Raw genomic sequence first — 22,207 nt, forward strand, 5'->3', positions numbered from 1 at the left:
AACTTTGCCTTTTAATTTTAAATAAAGGAGGAGGTGTGTCACTAAGGTAGCCATCTTCAGTAGAGGTGGGTATGCAACAGAGCCACAGCTTCCCAGGGAGGCCAGAGATGCCAGCCTGTAAGAAGGTGCATCCTGGAGTACAGTCCTCACAAACCTGTGGTCAGGGCCGGATTTTCCATGAGGCACGTGCTGTCATTTTCCTGCACAGGCAGGAAAGGACAGCGCGATTGCAGGAAGGCACTGCGCGCAGAAATGTGGTAAAGGCAGCGCTCCTTGCTCACCCCCTCTGAAAAGATGACAGCCACCGGAATCACTGAGGAGTGATGGACTGTGGCTGCTGTGTACAGCTGTCCTATCATGGTATGTTAAGCTCAGGGTTGCCTACTTTTGAAAAATCATTTCAGGGAGAAAATTAAAAGCCTGGGGGCGGACCTTGCGTTGCCAGGGGGCGGACCTTGCGTTGCCAGGGGGCGGGCCTTGTGACACAAGGGGCGGGTCTTGTGGCACAAGGGGCGGGCCTTGTGACGCAAGGGGGTGGGCCCTACAGTATTTTGATAAGCATTACACGTAAGCATACACTTGGGCAGGGATGAAGGCACACAATCAGGGGCACAAATGGCAGGAACTGGCACACATGAGGAGGGGAGAACATGGGAAGGGGTAGAGGCACACATGGGCATTATGACAGTATGTCAGATAAAAGGATTATATGCCACATTCTTAAATGTACAACACAGTTTGTATAATTAATTGCATGGTCTGTATTTTTTGTGTAAACCAAAACAAGGTCATTATGGTACTGTTATATACATGCTGCACTTAAAGAGGAATCTGAAGGGGAGGTGCCAGCATGGAGATAAAAGGCTTGTACTGTATATGATGACCTATGGAACTGGCTGGGAGGTAGATGAAGGATGTGGCATAGGGAAGGCACAAGCAACATGGAGCTGATCGATGATTTGGCTGCATCTGTGTAAAGTCACTAACCGATCTCAGAGGAGAGCAGAGGATGAAGAGGGTGCGTTCGAGAGAGGCTGAGTGCTGAAGCCGTGCTGCGAGTATACTGTACTTACACAGACAGAGGCACGCAAGAGGATCCCTTCCTCTTTCAGTTTCTCCCGGCGGCAGCTGCGGCTTCCTTCACTTCCGCGATGGCTACGGCGCATGCGCTAGCAGCTAGATAACCGCGACGACTCGCCAACGTGATGATATTGCGTTGGCGGCGTCAGTGATGTTAACTAGCGCATGCGCAGTAGCCATTGTGGAAGAGCAAAGCGGCACCTGCGGGAGAAAGGGGCCGACCTCCGGGAGTCCGTGAGATGTCCCAGAATTCCGGGAGTCTCACGGACATTCCGGGAGGGTCGGCAACCCTGGTTAAGCTGCAGACTGCAGCTCCGTGATCGAGTGCACACAGACTGCAGGGAAGAAGTGGGCGGGCCGCGGATCGGGTTCCCTGGCAGCCTGTTGAACTGTTCAGAGGAGAGGCAGAATGGAGCTCTCCCGTTGTGTGCCTGTGTCATCACAGCCTGGCTTGCTGGATCAAGGCAAAAGTAAGCCAGGCAGTATTAAACTTTGAATTTTCAAATACTGTATGTATATTTACAGTGTGTGTGTGTGTGTGTGTATATATATGTGTGTGTACACACACACACGCACACACTAAGGTTTTTACCCATGCCTGCCTATCTGTGCTTATGCTACTGCAGCTTTATGTCAAGGAACCCACGGGCTCCCGGGGAACTCAGCCAGGGCCGTTTCTAGACAATTTAGCTCCTAGGGCGAAGAAAAAAAAGTGCGCCCCCCCCCCCCAATACATAACATGGGATAATATAAATTGCGCGCGCCGAAATAGGGGGTGTGGCTTAATTTTAAAAGGGGTGTGGCTTAATGTGAGGCGTGGTCTAGCAGGAAAACAATTACCTTATATCACACTTTTGCAACCTGCATAACCAGACATTGGTTGCTGCAGGAATTGTTATTGTCCTCCCGCACTTAGGTTGGCCGGCTGAAGGCCACACACAGTGACCTAGTACGCCTCACAGATCAAGGCCAAACAATGACAGGCTACTTAAATCATTATACACTATTTATCCGTGATGCCAATTACACATTACGCCGTACACTGTGATGACGATTACATATTACGCCGCACACCGTGATGACAATTACACATTACACCGCACACCAAGATGCCCATTAGACCCCACGCTGTGATGGCAATTACACAATACTCCACACATCGTAATGCCCATTACACATTATGCCCCATGTGCCGCTGCCGCACAACTGATGCCGTTTACTAATATGCCCCCACAGTGCCAGATATGCCCCCACAGTGCCAGATATGCCCCCACAGCGCCACACATATGCCCCCACAGCGCCACACATATGCCCCCACAGTGACACAAATATATGCCCCCACAGTGCTACACATATGCCCCCACAGTGACACAAATATATGCCCCCACAGTGCTACATATATGCCCCCACAGTGCTACACATATGCCCCCACAGTGCCACAAATATATGCCCCCACAGTGCTACACATATGCCCCCACAGTGCCACAAATATATGCCCCCACAGTGCTACACATATGCCCCCACAGTGCCACAAATATATGCCCCCACAGTGCTACACATATGCCCCCACAGTGCCACAAATATATGCCCCCACAGTGCCAAACTCACTTTTTCTATGCTGCTTCCGAGGGGAGGGGAGCGCATCCTGCCTCTCTCCTTCCCCTTCAGTGTGTGTACCTGAGCTGAGCCGTCAGCCATTCATATCTCGCGCCCGAGATCTGATTGGCTGACAGCGGCAGCCCAGTGACTTGAGCGAGGGGACGGAGAGACGCACGATGCGTTCCCCTCCCCTCTTCAGCGTGTAGTCGGGCCGGCCGGGGAGACAGCGGCGGCGGCTGCGGCGGCTATGGCAGCTACGGCGGCTACAGGGTTTTGGGGGGGGGGGGGGGGGGGAGACTGCCGGGCGCCCTGGCTGTTTCAGAGGCGGACAAGCCGTGCGGCGCCCGGGCTGCTGCACGGCTTGTCCGCCTCTAGAAACGGCCCTGAACTCAGCCTGGATGTACACTTATACTGGGCCTAATTCAGGTAGGGCTGCTAAGCAGCGGTCGCTCACTGCTTAGCAAGCACAACGCCGCCCGCTGAATGGCCGCCCCCCTCCAGCGCCCGAATTGCTTCGCTGCAATGCAAGAGGGGATGTGACACTGGGAGAAGGAGGATATAGTAATGATTATCACTTAATAAAAAAATATGAAAAAAAGGTGTGTGTAGGGGGGGGGGGTTCAAGAATTGTGTGCCTAGGGGCGGTCTTACACCTAAATTTGCCCCTGCCTGTGGTAAAGTATTAAAATATGTTTGCACATCAGCATGCAGAAGAAAATATATTGATTACACTGAAACAATAGTTTAATAGCCACTGCTTCATGTAATTTATCATCCTGAGTGCCAATTTGTCTTCAGGGTGCAATTGCACACTCACAGTCACTGAGTATAGGAGGAAACCTTAAGGAAATTTTTGTTAAAAAGGAGTGTTAGGACCGCCGGCTGTGCCTGCCAAACAAATCAGCACTTACATTTCTCCTCTGGGCTTCATCTAGTGATGTCACCATGCACAACACCTGAATTCCAGCACGGATGGTGTAATGGTTAGCATTACTGCCTCACAACGCTGAGGTCATGGGTTCAATACCCACCACCATGGGTTCAATACTCTTAACTGTGCGGAGTTTGTATATTCTCCCCGTGTTTGCGTGGGTTTACTCCAAGTACTCCGGTTTCCTACTACAATCCAAAAATATACTGCTAGGTCAATTGGCTTCCAACAAAATGTAACCCTAGAATGTCTGTGTGTACATGTGATAGGGAATATAGATTGCAAGCTCCACTGAGGCAGGGACTGATGTGAATGTTCAACTATAAAGTAAAGCGCTGCGGAATATGTATGCGCTATATAAGAAACTGTTAATTAAAAAAAAATCTCCCATAGAAGTTAGGAACAGAGTTAGCCTTTTAGTGCATAGGGTATTCTATTTATCAATAGCGTAGGCAGGGCAGAGCACAAGCTCCGGGCGCTAAGGGATCAAAGGGTGCCGGAGCCGTGCACCGCAAACTGTGCCGCCGGCTCCCTCCCCAACCCAGCTGCAGTGCTTACAGTGCTAGTATAGTGTAGAGATTGATGCCGAGATTCAGCTGTCAGAGACACCTGGCAGGACAGGGAGGCAGGAATAGTTGGATCATGGGAATTGTAGTTTATATGTTACTGCTCAGACTGTGAGCAGTTAATGATTAAAATACAAATCCCATGAGGCCATGCTTTGCCCTGGCAAAAAATCTCACACAGGTTATCTTGAACAGTGGAACCGCGCTGGTGGCATGCCTGCAGAGCATACTTGCCTACCTGACCCTCTCCTTTAAGGAGAAAATGCTCTGTTCCTGGACATGTATGATTGCCATCACCTGTGGAGAGCTAGGTAATTAATAAGAAAGTTGTTTCACCACAGGTGATGGCAATCCTACATTATCAGGGAGGTCCAGGAACAGAGCATTTTCTCCCTGAAGGAGAGGGTCAGGTAGACAACCAGGCTGCAGAGTGCAGTTACTGTAGATGCATGCCGTGCATCTTGGGAGATGTAGTCTTGCCGGGTGACTCACTTCCTGTGGCACGGGGGTTCACTTCCAGTTGTTTGTTACTGCATGCTTAGTAAAGACGCTCATTACCTTCATGCTACACAGGTGTCTGTGACTTCTTTACCACGCGCATCTACATGGTGTCAGAAGCGGGATGAACATGGCACACGGACTGAGAAGAAAAAATCTGCTGGTATTCGCCAAAAACACCGCTGACAACTGGCTCAGGTTCAAAAGGGAATGGCACGTCCAGGCTTACACGCTGCTGAACAAATCAGAGGCCTTCACATATGCTGACACAGAGAAAAGAGAGGATCCTGACGTCCTTGTCACAAAGTTTGAAGAAATCTGCATGCCGGTAAAAAATGTCATTATGGATAGGCATATCTTAACAGCACAAACCGGAAGGGTGACGACACCATACAGTCATATGCCTCCATGTTAAAGCTGCTAGCAAAGAAATGCAACTTTGGCACCCTCACAGATGAGCTCATCCGTGACAGGATTGTATGCGGCATACGCAATGACAAGGTACGTGCACATCTATTACGGGAAAAAGGCGTCCTACTAGAGACTGCCATAAGCATTTGCATGCTCCATGAACAGGCGGAAAAAGGCACAAGGGAGGACGCTGAGGTGTGCGTCATGGTGGCCATTCCACCCCGATCACCCACATGAGGGAACTGTGCAGCAGAGCACCCCCCACCCAAGCAAACAGATCTGCCCCGCATATGATAAATGCTGTAATGCATGTGGCAGGTGGAATCATTTTGCATTTTTTACACACACACACACACACACACACACACACACACACGTCACCAGTTTGTTATGAGGGCCCGGCACTCCACCCAGTAGGCTGGGGAAAAAGCTGGCATGGGTTCTTGCTGAGGCAGGAGCGGTGCTGCTGCCAAATGCAGTGTAAAAGAATAGCATCACTCTAGGACTGTCAGTGCAGATAAGACTTTTAATATGGTCATTTCAAAAGCCATATCTACACTGCTGACAATCCCGGAGTGACGCTATTCTTTTACACTTTATTATATGCAGACTCCGCCTATCATCAGACCCCGCCCCCATTAGGGCTGCTGACGGAAATTTCCCGGGCTGGTTTTCTAACCCAATCCGCCCCTGACAGTCTGATAATGCACTTTGTGAACGAAACCGTTGCCACTTGCTGAGTGGGAGAGACTCTGCACAGCCGAGTCCATCAGTTTCTACCACCGCTGCAACCAATGTCAGTGATGATTCGCATCATGTGGACAATCCTTCCACAGAGACCACACCGGTAGCAGAGCCCTCTCAGAACACTGAGGACATTCCCATGGGCTCACAGTATACTGTTACCAGGTCGGGCCGAGTGTCCAAACCCAACCCCAGGTTTCAAGACTTTGTTTAATCTTTCTCTTTTCTCTTGGTTCACATTGCTGCAGTAATTCATGCATGTCATGTCCTTCCAGTTAAAAGGGGGGATGTAGATGCATGCCATCAGGGCCGGTGCAAGGGTTCTTGACACCCTGGCAAAAATATGCCTACTGCGCCTCCCCCCCCCCATGATATATACGCATGTCTATTTCATTATTTAAAGTTTGTCTTTTTGCTGCGGTGCCCACTGGCCTCTACCAGGACCTCACTGCAATACTGTAAGGAGGCCAGACTGCTCTGTCCTGTTACAGCGATGCGGCTACAGATCTGTGGATCAGCGCTGAATACCATCAGCAAGCATAGCAGCAGTGGTGGCCGCGCCTGTGTGTCTCCCGCAGCCAGCAGTATACCTACAGAGCATGGCTGCGGGTGACCGTGTCTGCGGATGGGCGAGCGTGTCTGTGGGCGGGCAGGCGAGCGTGTCGGCGGGCAGGCAGGCGCGGCCACCACTGCTGCTACGCTAATCCACAGATCTGCAGTGCTGTGACAGGACAGCACAGTTATGAACTGGCCAGCCAGCCTGACTTGCATGCTTTTAAGCTCAACCGAGCTGTCGGGGAGTAATAAAACTAAAATTAATCTGCAGCGTGCGCTGCCGCCCTCTAGTGGCCGGCGTCTAAGGCTGCCTAGTGATGGCGCCGGCCCTGCATGCCATGCATCTTGGGAGATGTAGTCTTGCCGGGTGACTCACTTCCTGTGGCACGGGGGTTCACTTCCAGTTGTTTGTTACTGCATGCTAAGTAAAGACGCTCATTACCTTCATGCTACACAGGTGTCTGTGACTTCTTTACCACACGCATATACAGTTACAACGATAAGGCTGTTCTGGAGGGAGAAACCTCAGCAGTTCTCTCCCTCCCCCTACCTCCTCTGTAATCAGCAGGGTCAGCAGCATCAGGAAGAGGACTCCTCCGTGCACATTATGTGCTATTCCACTGACAGGGTAAAGATCCTTCTTTTGTGTTTTATTTATTTATATATATATATATATATATATATATATATATATATATATATATATATATATATACTGGAAGCATGACCGCTCCCACCAGCAGTCTAACTAGATATGTTGTGCCCCCCTTCCAAAAAAAATTTGGTGCCCCCCTCCCCCCCACAATTATTATAATTTTTTTTTACTTACTTTCTCATTGCCACAGGGGTTACGTGTTTATTGCCAGGGGTTTATTACTAGTTGCCAGTGGGTTTCTTGCTCATTTCCACGGGGTTACTTACTAATTGAAACGCGGTTGCACAAAGCGCACTTCCATGTATTGCTGTATGCGCTGCCTCCCCCTGATACACGCTGGAGATTTAGAAGGACCTCTACCATCTGTCTCTTAGAAGGTGGCATCCATTTTAGGAACGCCATTTTGTAGATTCCATGATCAATAAGTACTACTGTGTGGGAGACTACATGTGGTGTAATCTGAGTAAGATTGTGCCCACACTGATGCCTACCCAATGTATTACATGCTGGATATGATGCGGCACTATGAAGCAACCCCTCTGCATTTGTGTATGTATATATATATATATATATATATATTTTACTGCTGCCCTTGTCACCCTCTTTCTGTCACCCACTGTTGTGAACTTGGGTTGGGGTGAGAAGAGCAGCCCTAATTATATTTGATATAAGATGGCCTTGCCCCGGCCTGCTCTGCCTGGCTGAGCTGCCCTGACCGCCGCTATTTTCATTTAAGTCTCCCGCTGCACCACTAGCCAATAGGTGCTTGCGGTCCAGCAGCCAGTCAAAAGCAGCACTGATAGCTGCTGGACTGCAAACGCGCATTGGCTAGCAGTCCAGCAGGAGACTTAATTGAAAATAGCGGCAAACAGGGCTGCGCAGCCGGGCACAACAGGGAGCGGTCGGGGGGGGCTGCAGTCCCCCTTGGTAACAAGCTATTTCAGTCCCCCTAGGCAGGGTTGGGATTGTTTGGTCTACAGAAAGTTGGTCGACATGGGGTTTTTTCACTGTTTTTTTACTCGAATGTCGACACATTTCCAGTGCACGGCATCCCCTCGCATCGCTTGCAATGCTTTGGTGCTGCGCTCGGCACACTATTTTATTCTGCCACCACATCCTAGTGGATGGTATGGCATGAAATACCGCCTGTCAGCTCAAAAAAACAGTTAAAAACCCATGTCGACCTTTTGACTGTTGATATGTACACTGTCGACCTAATGCTTGTGTCGACATTGACTCACGTCGACCTGGAACCAGGTCGACCTTTCCCCAAGTCAACCTAACGGTGTCGACCTAATGATTGTCGACCAACTTGCTGTAGACCCAAAGACCATATCCCCCTAGACAACGAGCAATTTCAGTCCCCCTTGGCATTGAACATGAAGTTCCTAGCAATGAGCATGTAGGTAATTAGCACTTCTGTGTCAAATGTGTAATGGGCATTACGGTTTATTATATAGTATGTAATGAGCATCATGTGTGGCCTTATGTGTAATTGGCATTATGATATGTGGCTTTACTTTAATGGGTATTAAAAGTTTGCTAGGCTGCAAACACTTTTCGCCGCACAAAGCCCCGCCTACTACAAATTGGGGGGGATAGAAACATGCCCTTGCTCCAGGCACCGTGGCACCTAGCTACACCACCGCTATCGATACATATATACACACACACCCATCACTATTTCAGAGCCTTATAAAACATTAACAGCTTTAAATATGCGGATGTTGATTCCCTGGCACAGGACTGAACTCCTGGCTGTAGTTTGTTAAAAAAAAAATTAAAAAATCGTTGTTTTCTTGACATGATCAAATTATGTCAATAGTAACTATTTAGCCCGTTTTCAATATGATTTTATTAACAAATATCGGTACTTGTGAGTTATCTGGGCTGCCGATTTTTTGATTGTATGCCTTAAGTTAAGGCATACAATCAGATGCGATGCGATATCGCATCGCATCGCATGCGATCATCGGATGCGATGACCCGATTTTTCCATAGGAATCAATGTTAAAATGGACTGAGTCCATTTTAACATGGAATTCAATGGGAAAAATGGGTCCTTTTCATACCCCTACTATCCAAGTGGGCATTGGAGTTGTGGCGAGCGTAGCGAGCCACCGAGCCCGAAGCGTGGCGAGCAGACGGTATTCTGTGTCCCCTCGCGGGGCTCGCCACGCTTCGGGCTCGGTGGCTCGCTACGCTCGCCACAGGTTTATATCCAACTCCATGCCCACTTGGATAGTAGGGGTATGAAAAGGACCCCTTTTTCCCATTGAATTCCATGTTAAAATGGACTCAGTCCATTTTAACATTGATTCCTATGGAAAAATCGGGTCATCGCATCGCATCCGATGGTCGCATGCGATGCGATGTGATGTGCCCGATCCGACCCGATTTAGAAATCGGCAGCCCGGATAACTCACAAGTACCCAAATATCCATATTTCCTAATAAAATCATTCTGAATAAAATAGCTGTTACATAATTGATCGTTAAAAATAATACTTTGTGGGTATATGTGGAAACAATATTAGCCAGTTAAGGAATGAATGAGGAGGCGAATGCCAAAGCACTGTGAGGGAACACAATCATTCAGTTTGAGACTCAGCTCACTAGATTGGTGAACAGAAGAAACTGGTTAAAAGGAAAAGGACATGTCTTAAGAAGAGTGAATTATTAACCCTTTGAGTGCCAACATCTCTGTGAGAGATGCTAAAAATGCCAACATCTCCGTGAGAGATGTGCAAAGTATCGGCTAAAAATCCCAGTGTTGCTCACAGTTGTTATATCATTTTGTTAAAAAATGTTGCGTAAAAAACATATTCATTTCCTAAATAATGTTTACAGATCATTTTGATGAACAAAAATTGACAAATTCACTTGGCACTCAAAGGGTTAAATGACCTAGATCATTTTGGCCTTTCTAGTCACCTTTTTGTGTGTGTGTGTGTGTGTCACGAGTTAAATGACGTCATTCCAAGAACAAATTGCTCACTGCACATTACTCATAGTTTCAGAAGCCTCACTACTGTAGTCATTTGTGAGCTCATAATTAGAAAAACGCCACCTGGCGGCCATCTCTAGCAATCGTGTTGTAAAAGCAGCAGTGACCAGGTTGATGACAGGAGCATCATATGGGTTTTTTTTGTATACAAAGTACTTTGGGTGGAATGTTCTAACATCCGCGGCCCTACATCGCGCACCTTTGCTGGGTACCGCATTCTTAATAGCCACATATCCGATTATTAACACAAGGGACAGCTCTTGCTATAAGAGCTGTCCCTTGCGATGCGGCCCCAACACTGGACTTCCGGGTCTGAGACCCTAGCCCTAGAGTCTGTCTGTGCATTGGGTCTGGCCAGGGGGCATGCTGGGAGGGATCCGTAACTGATCCCTCACACAGCGCTGCGGTAAGAAGCCCATAGGCTTCTATAGTGAATCAACAGCTTTTGTTGGCATTTATCTTAGCAGCGCTGCCACTGCGGAGGGGGGTTAAAGCATACAGAAATGCGGTAAAAACCCTGATAACAGGGTCTTTACTGCATTTCTGCTTTAGAACATCCCGCCCTTTATCCAGTACCGGCAGGGGCGGGCTGGGCCGGGGGGGCATGGGAGGGCTGCTGCGCGCAGCTCCTCCCACGGCCGTTGATGGAGCACAAGAGTGTGACACTACTCGCGCGTCCGCCTCATCCCCGGCAGACACCGCTGGGGTTTTCCAAGAACACGAGGTCCTGGTGCGGTGGCCAGGACTGGCACAACCCGCACAGCAAGGTATGCGGTGTGGGGAGGTGCAGGCATGGATCTCCCTACTGCTCTAATACCCTGCTGTGCGCTACAGTCTGCGCTGCCGCCGCGCCATCACACACTTTCAATGACAGGCAGCCAGGCAGCAGTGGCGCTGTCAGAGTCTAGACCTACTGATCCCGCCCCTCTCCCACGTCTCTCCCCTCCTAGCGTTTTCTTCCCTTCTCTTGCTTCCTCATTTGATAAATTTGATGAGTGAGTCTCTGGTAAAAACTCACGTTTGGGGGGGGGGGGGGGATGGAGGGAGGGAATGGGTGGTCGTGGAGAGAAGAGTGCCACAGATTAGTGGGTAGGGGTTGACACGGAGTATTGTTCTAGGGTGTCACACAGATTGATGTGCTGGGGGTGTGCATTGCAGTAATGTGCGCTGGAAGGGTGGGTAGTGTATAATGATGTGCACTGGGAGGGGGGCTGGTGTATTATGTGTGCTTGGAAGGAGGGATGGCGTATTATTATGTGCACTGGGCAGGAGCGGGCTGGGCCGGGGGGCATGGTGCCATGTACTGCACCCTTGCAGAAAAAACTCCCCCCTGTATAATAATTTATGCGTCATGGTATTACTTTTATTATATTATACAGGGGGAGCAGCCTGTGGTGTCATGGCATTACTTTTATATTATACAGGGGGTGCAGCTTGTGGTGTCATGGCATTACTATTATACGGGGAGCAGCCTGTGGTGTCATGGCATTACTTTTATATTATAGAGGGGGAGCAGCCTGTGGTGTCATGGCATTACTTTTATATTATACAGGGGGAGCAGCTTGTGACACCACTGGCTGCTCTCCCTGTATAATATAAAAGTAATGCCATGACACCACAGGCTGCTCCCCCTGTATAATAGTAATGCCATGACACCACAGGCTGCTCCCACTGTATAATAGTAATGCCATGACACCACAGGCTGCTCCCCCTGTATAATAGTAATGCCATGACACCACAAGCTGCACCCCCTGTATAATATAAAAGTAATGTCATGACGCCACAGGCTGCTCCCTCTGTATAATATAATAAAAGTAATGCCATGACGCATAAATTATTATACAGGGGGAGCAGCCTGTGGTGTCCTGTTTTTTTTTCTGCAAGGGTGCAGCCTGTGGTGCCGTGTTCTTTATGCAGGAGAGCAGCCTGTGGTGTCCTGTTCTTTAGTTATGCAGGAGAGCAGCCTGAGGTGTCCAGTTGTTTATTTATGCAAGGGAGAAGCCTGTGGTGTACTTTTCTTCATTTATGCAGGAGAGCAGCCAGTGGTGTACTTTTCTTCATTTATGCAGGTGAGCAGCCTGTGGCAGGGGCGGATTGGGACGCCAGGCAAATTTTCAGTGTGCCGTGTCCCGCACCCCTCTCAGTGGCCATTCTCCTACCAAGCCAGGCTGATACATACAAAACCTCGGCTGCCACAATTGGAGCTTCTTTGCTTGTGCAAAATCTCAGTTAACCTGGAGCCACATGACAATAATGTGCTAGGCCAGGGGACTGTCCGTGTGGAAGCTGCGGCCACTCTCTCTGCCATAGGTGAGCAGCTCCGCCTCCTTCAGCTACTTAAGGAGGCGGAGCTGACCAGCTATGACAGTAAGAGTTTCCGGAAGCGTCCACAGCCAGATGTAAGTATGGCAGAGGGGGTGGGGTGTTCAAAAGCCCTCCGCAGGCTACTGTGAGTTTGTGTGCCAGTGCCCTGCTTCCCCTGATCCTTGTGCGGGTAGCAGCCTGCGGTGTCCTGATATTATACAGGGGAGCAGTATGTGGTGTCCTGTTATTATACAGGGCAGCAGCCTGTGGTGTCCTGTTATTATACAGGGCAGCAGCCTGTGGTGTCCTGTTATTATACAGGGCAGCAGCCTGTGGTGTCCTGTTATTATACAGGGCAGCAGCCTGTGGTGTCCTGTTATTATACAGGGCAGCAGTCTGTGGTGTCCTGTTATTATACAGGGCAGCAGTCTGTGGTGTCCTGTTATTATACAGGGGGAGCAGCCTGTGGCGATGTTGTTATCTCTTTTGTTACTTATGGGACAGTGCTCTTGTCTTGCCCCCCAGGCTAAAAGTTGCCAGCCAGCCCCTGAGTACCGGTATGTACAGATTATGGGGCCCATTAATCAAACCATATTTGCGGCTAAATCCCCAAAAACACCAGTTTTTGGGGTTTAGCCGCAAATATTAAGTATCCCCTAAATGTATCATAGGGGGACCGCAGCAGGAATCTCTGATCCCTGCTGCGATCCTCCCTGCAGCGCCGCCGCCTGCATCCTTAGGTTTCTATGGGGGATGCAAAGCTGCCAGATGTATCAACATCGGGCAGCCCGACATCGCACCACTGGGCTATCGCCATTCTGATATGGTGATAGCCCATTATAGCCTATGGCTACACATCGCACTGCCCGAGCCGGGCAGTGCGGTAAGAGGGGTCAGCGCATAACCGCGCATGCGCAGACCCCCCTGGCTTCCGGGTTAGGGCTTCGCCCTGTCCCTGTGCCCTTAATATTGATACATTGCCCCGATATGATCGCATTTTACAATGCGATCCTGGGCGGTAATATTCCGCCCAGATCGCATTGTAAATGCGATCATGATAAATGTGCCCCTATGTCTGAGTTTGTTTTTTTGCGCCACCTATTAAGTCATACATTTAATTTGGTTGCTTTAAGCTGTGTCCACATTAACCGATTGTCGTTAAAGAGATGCACTAAGACCTCCGGTTCCGGGTTTGATGGGTGAGGACGCAGCGTGCTGAGCTCCCCAGCCGCCCCAGCCAGCCAGCCGTCCGTCAGCGCTCCACTCCCCGCACAGAATCCGGGCACCCGCCGGCAGACGCTCACAGGAACTCCCTGCAGCCGATGAAGAGATTTCTCTCCCCCACGCCTGCTGGAAAGCCCAGACGCCAGCCTTCTCTTCCACCGCGAGTTCAGCCCAAGATGGCCGCCGGCTCACACACACAAGCGCAGCCAGCGCAGTCAGCGTTACAACTTCAACCACAACTGCTGCCACAGCCACAGCGCACACAAGTAAGTGGGGATGAGACATTTACACCCCAAACTCAACCTGACTTGTTCACCCCCTCTCCTCCATTACCCCAGGCTGCAGCCCTAACATACACAGACATGGTGCGGGCAATACAAGATACTATTAACCCCATCCTGGACGCCCACGCTGCTAAGCTGCAGCAGTCTGTACAGGACATTAAATCACAGCTAAAGCAGATTACAAAAAAGGTCAACATAAATGAGACACATTTGGGAGAAGCCTTTCAGGACATTCACACACTAAAGGCCATCACTGAGTCCCTACAGAAATCTGCCTATGCAGTGCAAAACAAGCTCGACGATTTGGAAAATCGTTCGAGAAGGAACAATTTGCGTATCATTGGCCTGCCTGAAACGATCAAAGGCCCAGAATTATATTCCTTCATCACACACACCCTGCCAGAATTGTTACAGGTGGTAGATCCATGTGCGGGCATGATAATAGAAAGAGCCCATAGGCTGGGGCCGATCCGGGAAGATCATTCCAACAGACCTCGGGCAGTAATATTTAAATGCCTCAATTACCAACACAAGGAGGCGCTATGGTCAGCCTTTAAACAAAATAGGACCCTGCAATGGAATGGAAACAAATTGCTTATCTTCCAAGATTTCTCGGCAGAGGTGACACGAGCGAGGAAAGAATTTTCACCATTGTGCACCAGATTGGTAAAAAGCCAAACTAAATTTGCCCTGCTTTTCCCTGCCAAACTGTGAATCTTTTCTGGTTCCTCCTACAAAGAATTCAGCACTGTACAGGACGCGGAGGACTTCTTAATGGAGCAAGCACAGGCCTCCTTTTCCCCAGCCCCCCCAGATGAATAGTTCAGAAAGCATACCTCAGGTCCCCGACAGGACTTTGTTGAACTTACATTTTTACAGCTTAATTACATCATTTGTTTTGTTTCCCATGGAATATATTGGATATGGGGAGGTGAGACTGAGACTTTGCCACTTGCAGGGAGAGATCTCGCACACATCTTTGCCTGTACTAGCAAGAACTGATCCTCATGCTGCCTGACTTTTCCCCAACCCCCCCCCCCCCTCCCCCCACCCCCACCCCGGACAACAGAATAAATTATACCCCATTGTGGGGAAAGTGAGACTAAATATACCTCCCAGTTATGTCTCATATGTGATATGAAGACCTGACCAAGCGAAGTGACTGACTGGATTGGAGGAGTGGGACCCCCCAGCGGGACGTAATGGCTCCAAAGCTACTGTGATTTGACTGCTGCAATTGTTACCCCATTCTGGAATATTTAGAATTTATTTTGGAGAAGTGAGTCTGAGACTTTGCAGATTGTGGGGAAGAGCTCACAACTATCTCTGTCTGAAACGACAGGATCCAATCTTCATACTGGATGACTCCTGACCCGGCACCCTACCCCTCCCCCCCCTCCCCTCCCCTGCTATTGAATTTATCCATACCCATGGAAGGAAAAACCGAGACTAATATTGTTTATATCACTATTTGATTTCTTTTACGTGAAGCTGAGCCAATGTTATTGTTAACAATGTTCATAAGAATGTAGGTAGTTTAATTAGTTATTTAACGAGTTGTGGAGCACTCACATTTTAAGAGGTTGCAGATGGCGCCTCATATTGTTTCACAGTCTGGGGCGAGCCTAAAAGCTTTAGCGCACTTTATGCCCTGATCTTGAAAACACGGAACCCAGTGGCCACTTCTGCCCCTGGGCTTCCGGAGGTCCTTGTGTAACTGTGTTGCACAGTATGTTTTTGGAGGACCAGGAGGGCCAGGAAAATATACCAATGCAATACTTTTTCATATTTTTGATCCACGCGGCTGTAACTGCGGGACTCCTGGCCCACTGGATCCCCTTGTTCACCCCCACCCTCCCCTTTCTTTCCTTCATGTTCTACCCTTATATGTACTTTACTAATGTAGCGAAAGATTATTTACTGGATACAATAGCACTAGATCTGTCGAGGTTCGTATACTATGATAAAGATCCGCCGGGCTGCTACGCCCGTCTAATTAGAAATGGTTGATTTAAAAATTGTCACGTTGAATGTCGGTGGCTTCCACGTCCCCTCTAAACGTAAAAAAATCCTGCTATATCTTCACAAATTAAAAGCAGATATTGCATTCTTGCAAGAGACGCACTTAACCCTGAAATTAAACACCCTTGGGTGGTCGCTGATGGCGGCCTCCCCATATAACTCTAAATCCAGAGGGGTTGCTATCCTAGTAAAGAAGCAGGCAATCACACAGATTCATTCTACGCTCACAGACCCTGATGGGAGATGGGTGTTAGTGGATGCCACCGTACAGTCAACAAGGTATACTTTATGTAATGTCTACGCCCCCAATGCATTTTCTAGGCCCTTTTTTCGTAATCTAGTAACGATATTAACCCCCTATATTGATACAACAATTGTGCTAGCTGGTGATTTTAATACTGTGGTATCCAATGTGCTTGATAGAGAATCTTCTGCCCCCCTCCAGGAGACCCCCCTCGAAACGAGGGCTACAATACCTAATGTCTAGCCTCCACCTGACTGATGTGTGAAGGGCTTGCAACCCAATGGAGAGGGAATTTACCTGTCTGTCAGCTGCACACAACACTTTGTCGCGCATTGACTATGTCCTTCTATCCACCAGAGCCTTTCCCTTGGTATGCGGTGCAGAGATTGAGACGATTTCGGTCTCCGATCATGCTGCAAGCTGGATTACCCTACACACTACCCTAGATAGAGGCCCATATATCAACTGGCGATTCCCCAGCCACTTGGCAAACTCCTCTAAATTTCAGACTCTCCTGGAGTCCACATGGATGGACTATAAACATAACAATCTTACCACAGAGACAGACTCACCCCACCTGTTTTGGCAGGCATCTAAACCGGTCCTCAGGGGAGCCATTATATCGTACTATTCCCATCTCCGTAAAGACAGAGCTAAATTGTACCTTGATGCCCAATCCACACTGTCAGCCAAATACCAGACATACAAGTCTTCCCCCACCTCGATACATAGAGAGGCATACAACCAAGCTAAGATTGTCTTTGATGCCCTTCTGTCCAAAATAGAAACCAAGATGTCATTCCAATCCCAGAGTAAATACCACAGATTTGGAGGAAAGTCCAATAGACTAATGACCAATCTGCTTAACGGCCAACACCCCCCCCCCCCCCCCCCCGCTATAGTCACCTCTTTGGCGGATGACAATGGTACCCTCCAACACCGTGGCCAAGAGATAGCATCCACCTTTCATAAATTTTACACAAACCTATACACCTTGGTCCCACCAGATCAACAACGTAAAAACACATTCTGGTCCACACTCTCACTCCCAGCTTTAGACCCAGAACATACAGACTCATTACTAACGGTTATAACTGAAGAAGACGTAACTAGAGCCATTGGCCAACTTAAGCCAGGTAAAGCTCCAGGACCAGATGGACTGACCAGTGAATATTATAAATTATTAGCCCCAAAACTTGCCTCCCCCTTAGCCGCTCTGTTTAATTCTTTACTAAAAGGGGCCCCTCCCCCCCCCTATTTTAATTCAGCTCTCCTAAAAGTTATCCCAAAACCAGGACGTGATCCCACCCAACCAGCTTCTTACCGCCCCATCTCCCTTTTGAATACTGATTATAAACTTTACACCAAGATTATGGCCGACAGATTAAAATTACTCCTCCCATCCATAATCCACAAAGATCAGACGGGTTTTATCTGGGGCCGCCACTCAGTGTTGAACGTTAGGAAACTGCTCACGGTAATGCAGTGGATACAGTCTACAAAATCTCCCGACCCTCACGCCATTCTTTCCCTAGATGCCGAAAAGGCCTTCGATATGATTTCTTGGGACCACCTGTTTACCACCCTGCAGAAATTCAATTTTCCAAAGCCATTCATAGACGCCATTAGTAACCTATACGCAAATTCCAAAACACAAATACTCACAAACAATTACCTATCCGCCCCCTTCCAGATCCAGCGTGGTACTCGCCAAGGCTGCCCCCTCTCCCCGCTCCTTTTTGCCCTAGCTCTGGAACCCTTAGCGGTCCAACTTAGATCCTCCTCCTCATTTACGGGTATTAAAATACGGCATCTGGAAGTCAAATTAAGTATGTTCGCAGACGATATGCTTCTTTTTATCTCGAACCCGCCCAAATCTATACCAGCAGCGATGACAATTATAGAACACTTTGGCTCATTCTCAGGATTTAAAATAAACCAGGATAAATCACACCTCCTCCCTCTGGCGTGGCCTCCCCTATATGTCAAAACACACCCCAACATGCAACAATTTACAATATGTACTACCCCAATGAAGTACTTGGGAATTATGATTCCGCTACATCTGGACTCCCTGTATGTTGCTAATTTTAAGACAATCTTACAGAGCATTGAAAAACTATTGGACAGATGGACAACCCTTCCCCTCTCATTATATGGGAGGATAACGATTGTTAAGAGTGTAATTTTCCCAAAGATTTCATATATTTTTCAAATGATCCCCTTGACCCTTTCTAAAACTGACCTCGCACATTATAATAAAATGGTCACAAAAGATTATTTGGGCAGCGAAAAAGCCCAGGATGCCTATGTCCAGACTGGTTCTCCCAAAACAAGACGGAGGATTTGCACTCCCCCATGCCCAAGCTTTCTCCCAAGCAACCCTCTTTCGCTACACAACTGACTGGCTTCTTAATAGATCCACATACACAAATGATAACCTGGAAAGGGCACTCTTCCACCCATTCTCACCAGCCGCACTGCTTCATGTACCAAGTAAAGACATCCCTAACAACATCAGAAATAACCTATTGTTCAAAGAAACGTATAAAATGTGGATATCGATCCATAAAGGCTTTGGTAGAAACCCAGCTAGCACCCCACATATTACCTTCTGGGGCAATCCCAATTTTGCTCCGGGTCTGGAGAACCCGCTGTACTTGGAGTGGCACCAGAAGGGAATATCAGCCACTTGCAACGTCTTCGACCCAGGAGGCACAATCTTATCGTTCGCAGATCTAGCAACTAAATATCATCTCCCTAACACACAATTTTTCATGTATTTACAGGCACGACATTATGCGCAATCTATTCCCAAGGCTTATGTGACGCCAGTTCACCCTGACCCAGTGCTATCGCTCATAGCCCAACATAATATTTTGGGATACAGGATTAGAAACTTATATCAAGCACTGATAGTAATCCCGAAAGATAAACTACTCCAAAACCTGGAAAATAGATGGAAAATAGACATCCCCACCATTCCGCCCCTATCAACGATAACCAAAAATCTCCCCACCTCCCTGAAGTACTTACAATCAGCCTCCCTTCAAGAGACGCACCTCAAATTTCTTAACAGGGCCTATATCTCACAACAACAACGAAGCCACTTTATCCCAGGAGATCTAGGATTATGCCCAAAGTGCAAAATGAGGGGAGCAGACTATTTTCACAATTTTTGGGGATGCGGACATATAAAAATATTTTGGAGGAAACTAGTTACATTCTTAAACATAACTTTCACACTGCAGCTAACATACGACCCACTACCATTGCTCTTTCTTTATTTTAACAACTGGAATTTGGGTCCCAATAAAAAAAGGATTATTTCTCTTATCACCCTAATTCTGGTGTTAGCCAAAAGACTAATCCTGGCCCACTGGATAGGAAGAACTTCCCCTTCTTTAGCGGAGTTGAAGAACTCCATTCTCAAGACCCTATTCTTTGAGCGTCAAGCAACATTAACTGATATAGAAAAAGGAGTCAAGCGCTTCTATGCCAAATGGGAAATCTATATCCTGACCCTCAGTGCCGAAGTCCAGACGTCCATACAAAAAGTCTTTGAGAACGCTACATGGTTTTTGTTACGGCAGATCACTTAGAACTTTGAATTATAGGCTAGTATAGTAAATTTATGTTGTCTTGTCTCCCCCTGTCTTGTTTACCTACCCTTCCCCCTCCTTCCCACCCACATTAAACCCTGATAAGACTTGTATTGTAAGTTGTTTTAATACCATGAGGCTTGAACAAGTATAAACCCATGCTTCTGCATAAATTTTGACTGACTTGCAGATATCTCTGCGCTGGCCGCAGATACCTTCTCCAACTGATCTTTCAGTACTAAGGGGCTCGGGAGAATTATATAGAATTTACCTGCTTTGCTGCCAATTCCCAACACCACACAACCCAACTTTGAAGTATTTTGAAGTCTATGTGATAGTACAATGTATAGATTAAAACTGAAAAGAAGGAGAAAAAAAAAAAAAAAAAGAAAGAAAACACCAAGTCAGCCAGATGTGTTATTCAATGTTTCTTGCCTTTATTGGATTTGTTGTAACATACATTGTTTTGAAATACTTTCAAATAAAATGTGTTTAAAAAAATAAAAAAAGAGATGCACTATAACAATATTGTTAATATTTTCTTGTATATTGGCTAGTGTGTATGCACTGTCTCATGAGTATGTGCACACCCGCAGGAGGTGAAAACCCCCTTTGTCATCCATTTATGTAGACAAATCCTGACTAATGGTTTGTACACACCATGAGATTCCTTTGCTATTCGACTTAAGGACCATACACACTAGAAAATGATCTTTCCAATCTGGCTGGTTGGAATGAAAATCTGTACTATTGACCATTTGCTCCTAAACATGGAAACAGACACAAATAAGTCCTACAGACAAATTGGTCATACACACTAGAAGATATGAAAGACAAAAGATGAACAACTCAAGGTGAACAACTTCCTTTGAGCTGTTCATGAAACATATTGTGCATCCACACTGAACGATAGGTGCATGACCAATATTGGCTGCTTAGCCAGCATGTCCGGAAGATGTCAATATCTTTAACAATGTGCCTGGGGATGCATTGTTAAAGATATTAGGCATACATAGATATTGCCATCAATATTGTTCAGAAGCCCCTTCCTGAACAAGATTGATGCCAATATGTTCTAGTGTGTATGGGCCTTTATGCAGATGACTGCTTTTTGTTCCAAGAAATTTCCAGATTTTCATTCCAAACCAGCCAGATTTGAAAGAAAATATTTTAAGGAGCCCATACACGCTCCGTTCTGGGCGTCCGTTTTGTACTTTTAAAGTACACATCGTATCGCATCGCATGCCTTGTGCATGCATTGCAATGCGATACGATGTAAAGCTAGTACAAAAAGTATGTGCAGCACATACTTTTTGTACTGTACGATGAGATGCGCGGGAGCGCGCATCTCAGAGTACAAAACGGACGGAGCAGGAATGGAGCGTGTATGGGCTCCTTTAGTGTGTATGGGCCTTTAAGGTGCCCATACAAGGTGCCGTGCAATGAGATGCGCACTCCTGTGCAAATCCCGTGGCACAGCTCAAAAAGTATGTACTGCACAAACTTATTGAACTAGATCGCATATAATTATTGTACCGTGTATGGGCACCTTTAGATTTGATTGCTATGCAATCTTTGCTAACTCATGTGCTATTTACATCCAATTCATACTATTTACATTCAATCTGCACTATATAGTCATTGCTGCACTATTTGGCTTTTCGATTTCAGCTGAACGGGAGCGCGCATCGGCATCGAAAGCTTAAAATGTCGATGTCTATGCGATCCTGATTCGATTTTGACTATATATATATATATATATATATATATATATATATATATATAAATTCATATGTCATATCCTGATGACAAGATTAAATCTCGAAAGATCTTGAACCTGTGTGTGTGGTCTTTTTCTTCTCCAAGACGCCCAAGTGCCGCCTATGTCCTTCTATACATATGCCAGCCTGGAAACAGCCTGTTGCTGAGGAAGGCACGGGGTGCTATTTTGTCTATTAAGCAGTGGAGTGCCGGCTTTTCCTTCTGTATATATATTAGTCAAAATCGAATATCAAATTGTACCATGTGTACACAGCTCTACTCGTCAACTACAGCTATAATCCTAGATATGGCCACTGTACTATATTAATGCTATAATTCAGTGCTTAAGCACTATATTGTTTGCTCAGGGACTTCCAGCCAGTCCAAGGCAAATTGTTAAGATATCCCATCATTGGCACTGCCATCTTATGTGCACCCAGCTTTATGAAGGGTACAGACCAGAACGATTCGGCCCAAAATGACCCAATTTAGATACAATCTCAACCGATTGTATATAAATTGAGCATGTTTTGGGCCATTTCAGATAATTTCTGATCCGAACCGGTCCCCTGCGTGGCCCCACGGGTTGTTAGGTCATTTCTCAGATCCTACCTGCAGCAGGTAGGATCTCTAAATGACCATTCAAGGGGTGGGATATGGTCATTTGGTCTACAACAACTAGGTCGACAAGCATTGGGTCGACACCACTAGGTCAACATGG

The 22,207-nt window shown here is 47.3% G+C and overlaps 1 protein-coding gene across 3 annotated transcripts in view; it reads left to right on the forward strand.

Moving 5' to 3' along the window:
* Positions 1-217: 217 nt before the first annotated feature.
* Positions 218-22,207, forward strand: part of LOC146064103 (cyclic GMP-AMP synthase-like) — a 51,341-nt gene continuing 29,351 nt past the window's right edge. The window contains exon 1 of one of the 3 annotated variants that reach the window (XM_083177206.1): positions 218-360. The gene's annotated coding sequence lies outside the window, so the exon portion shown is untranslated. Of the gene's footprint in view, positions 361-1,396; positions 1,551-6,822; positions 7,013-22,207 lie in introns of those variants that run through there. The other 2 variants (XM_083177205.1, XM_083177207.1) reach the window with 2 other exon arrangements.

Source organism: Crinia signifera, chromosome 3 (genome assembly GCF_055691185.1).
Source record: "Crinia signifera chromosome 3, ASM5569118v1, whole genome shotgun sequence".
Taxonomy (NCBI): Eukaryota; Metazoa; Chordata; class Amphibia; order Anura; family Myobatrachidae; genus Crinia; species Crinia signifera.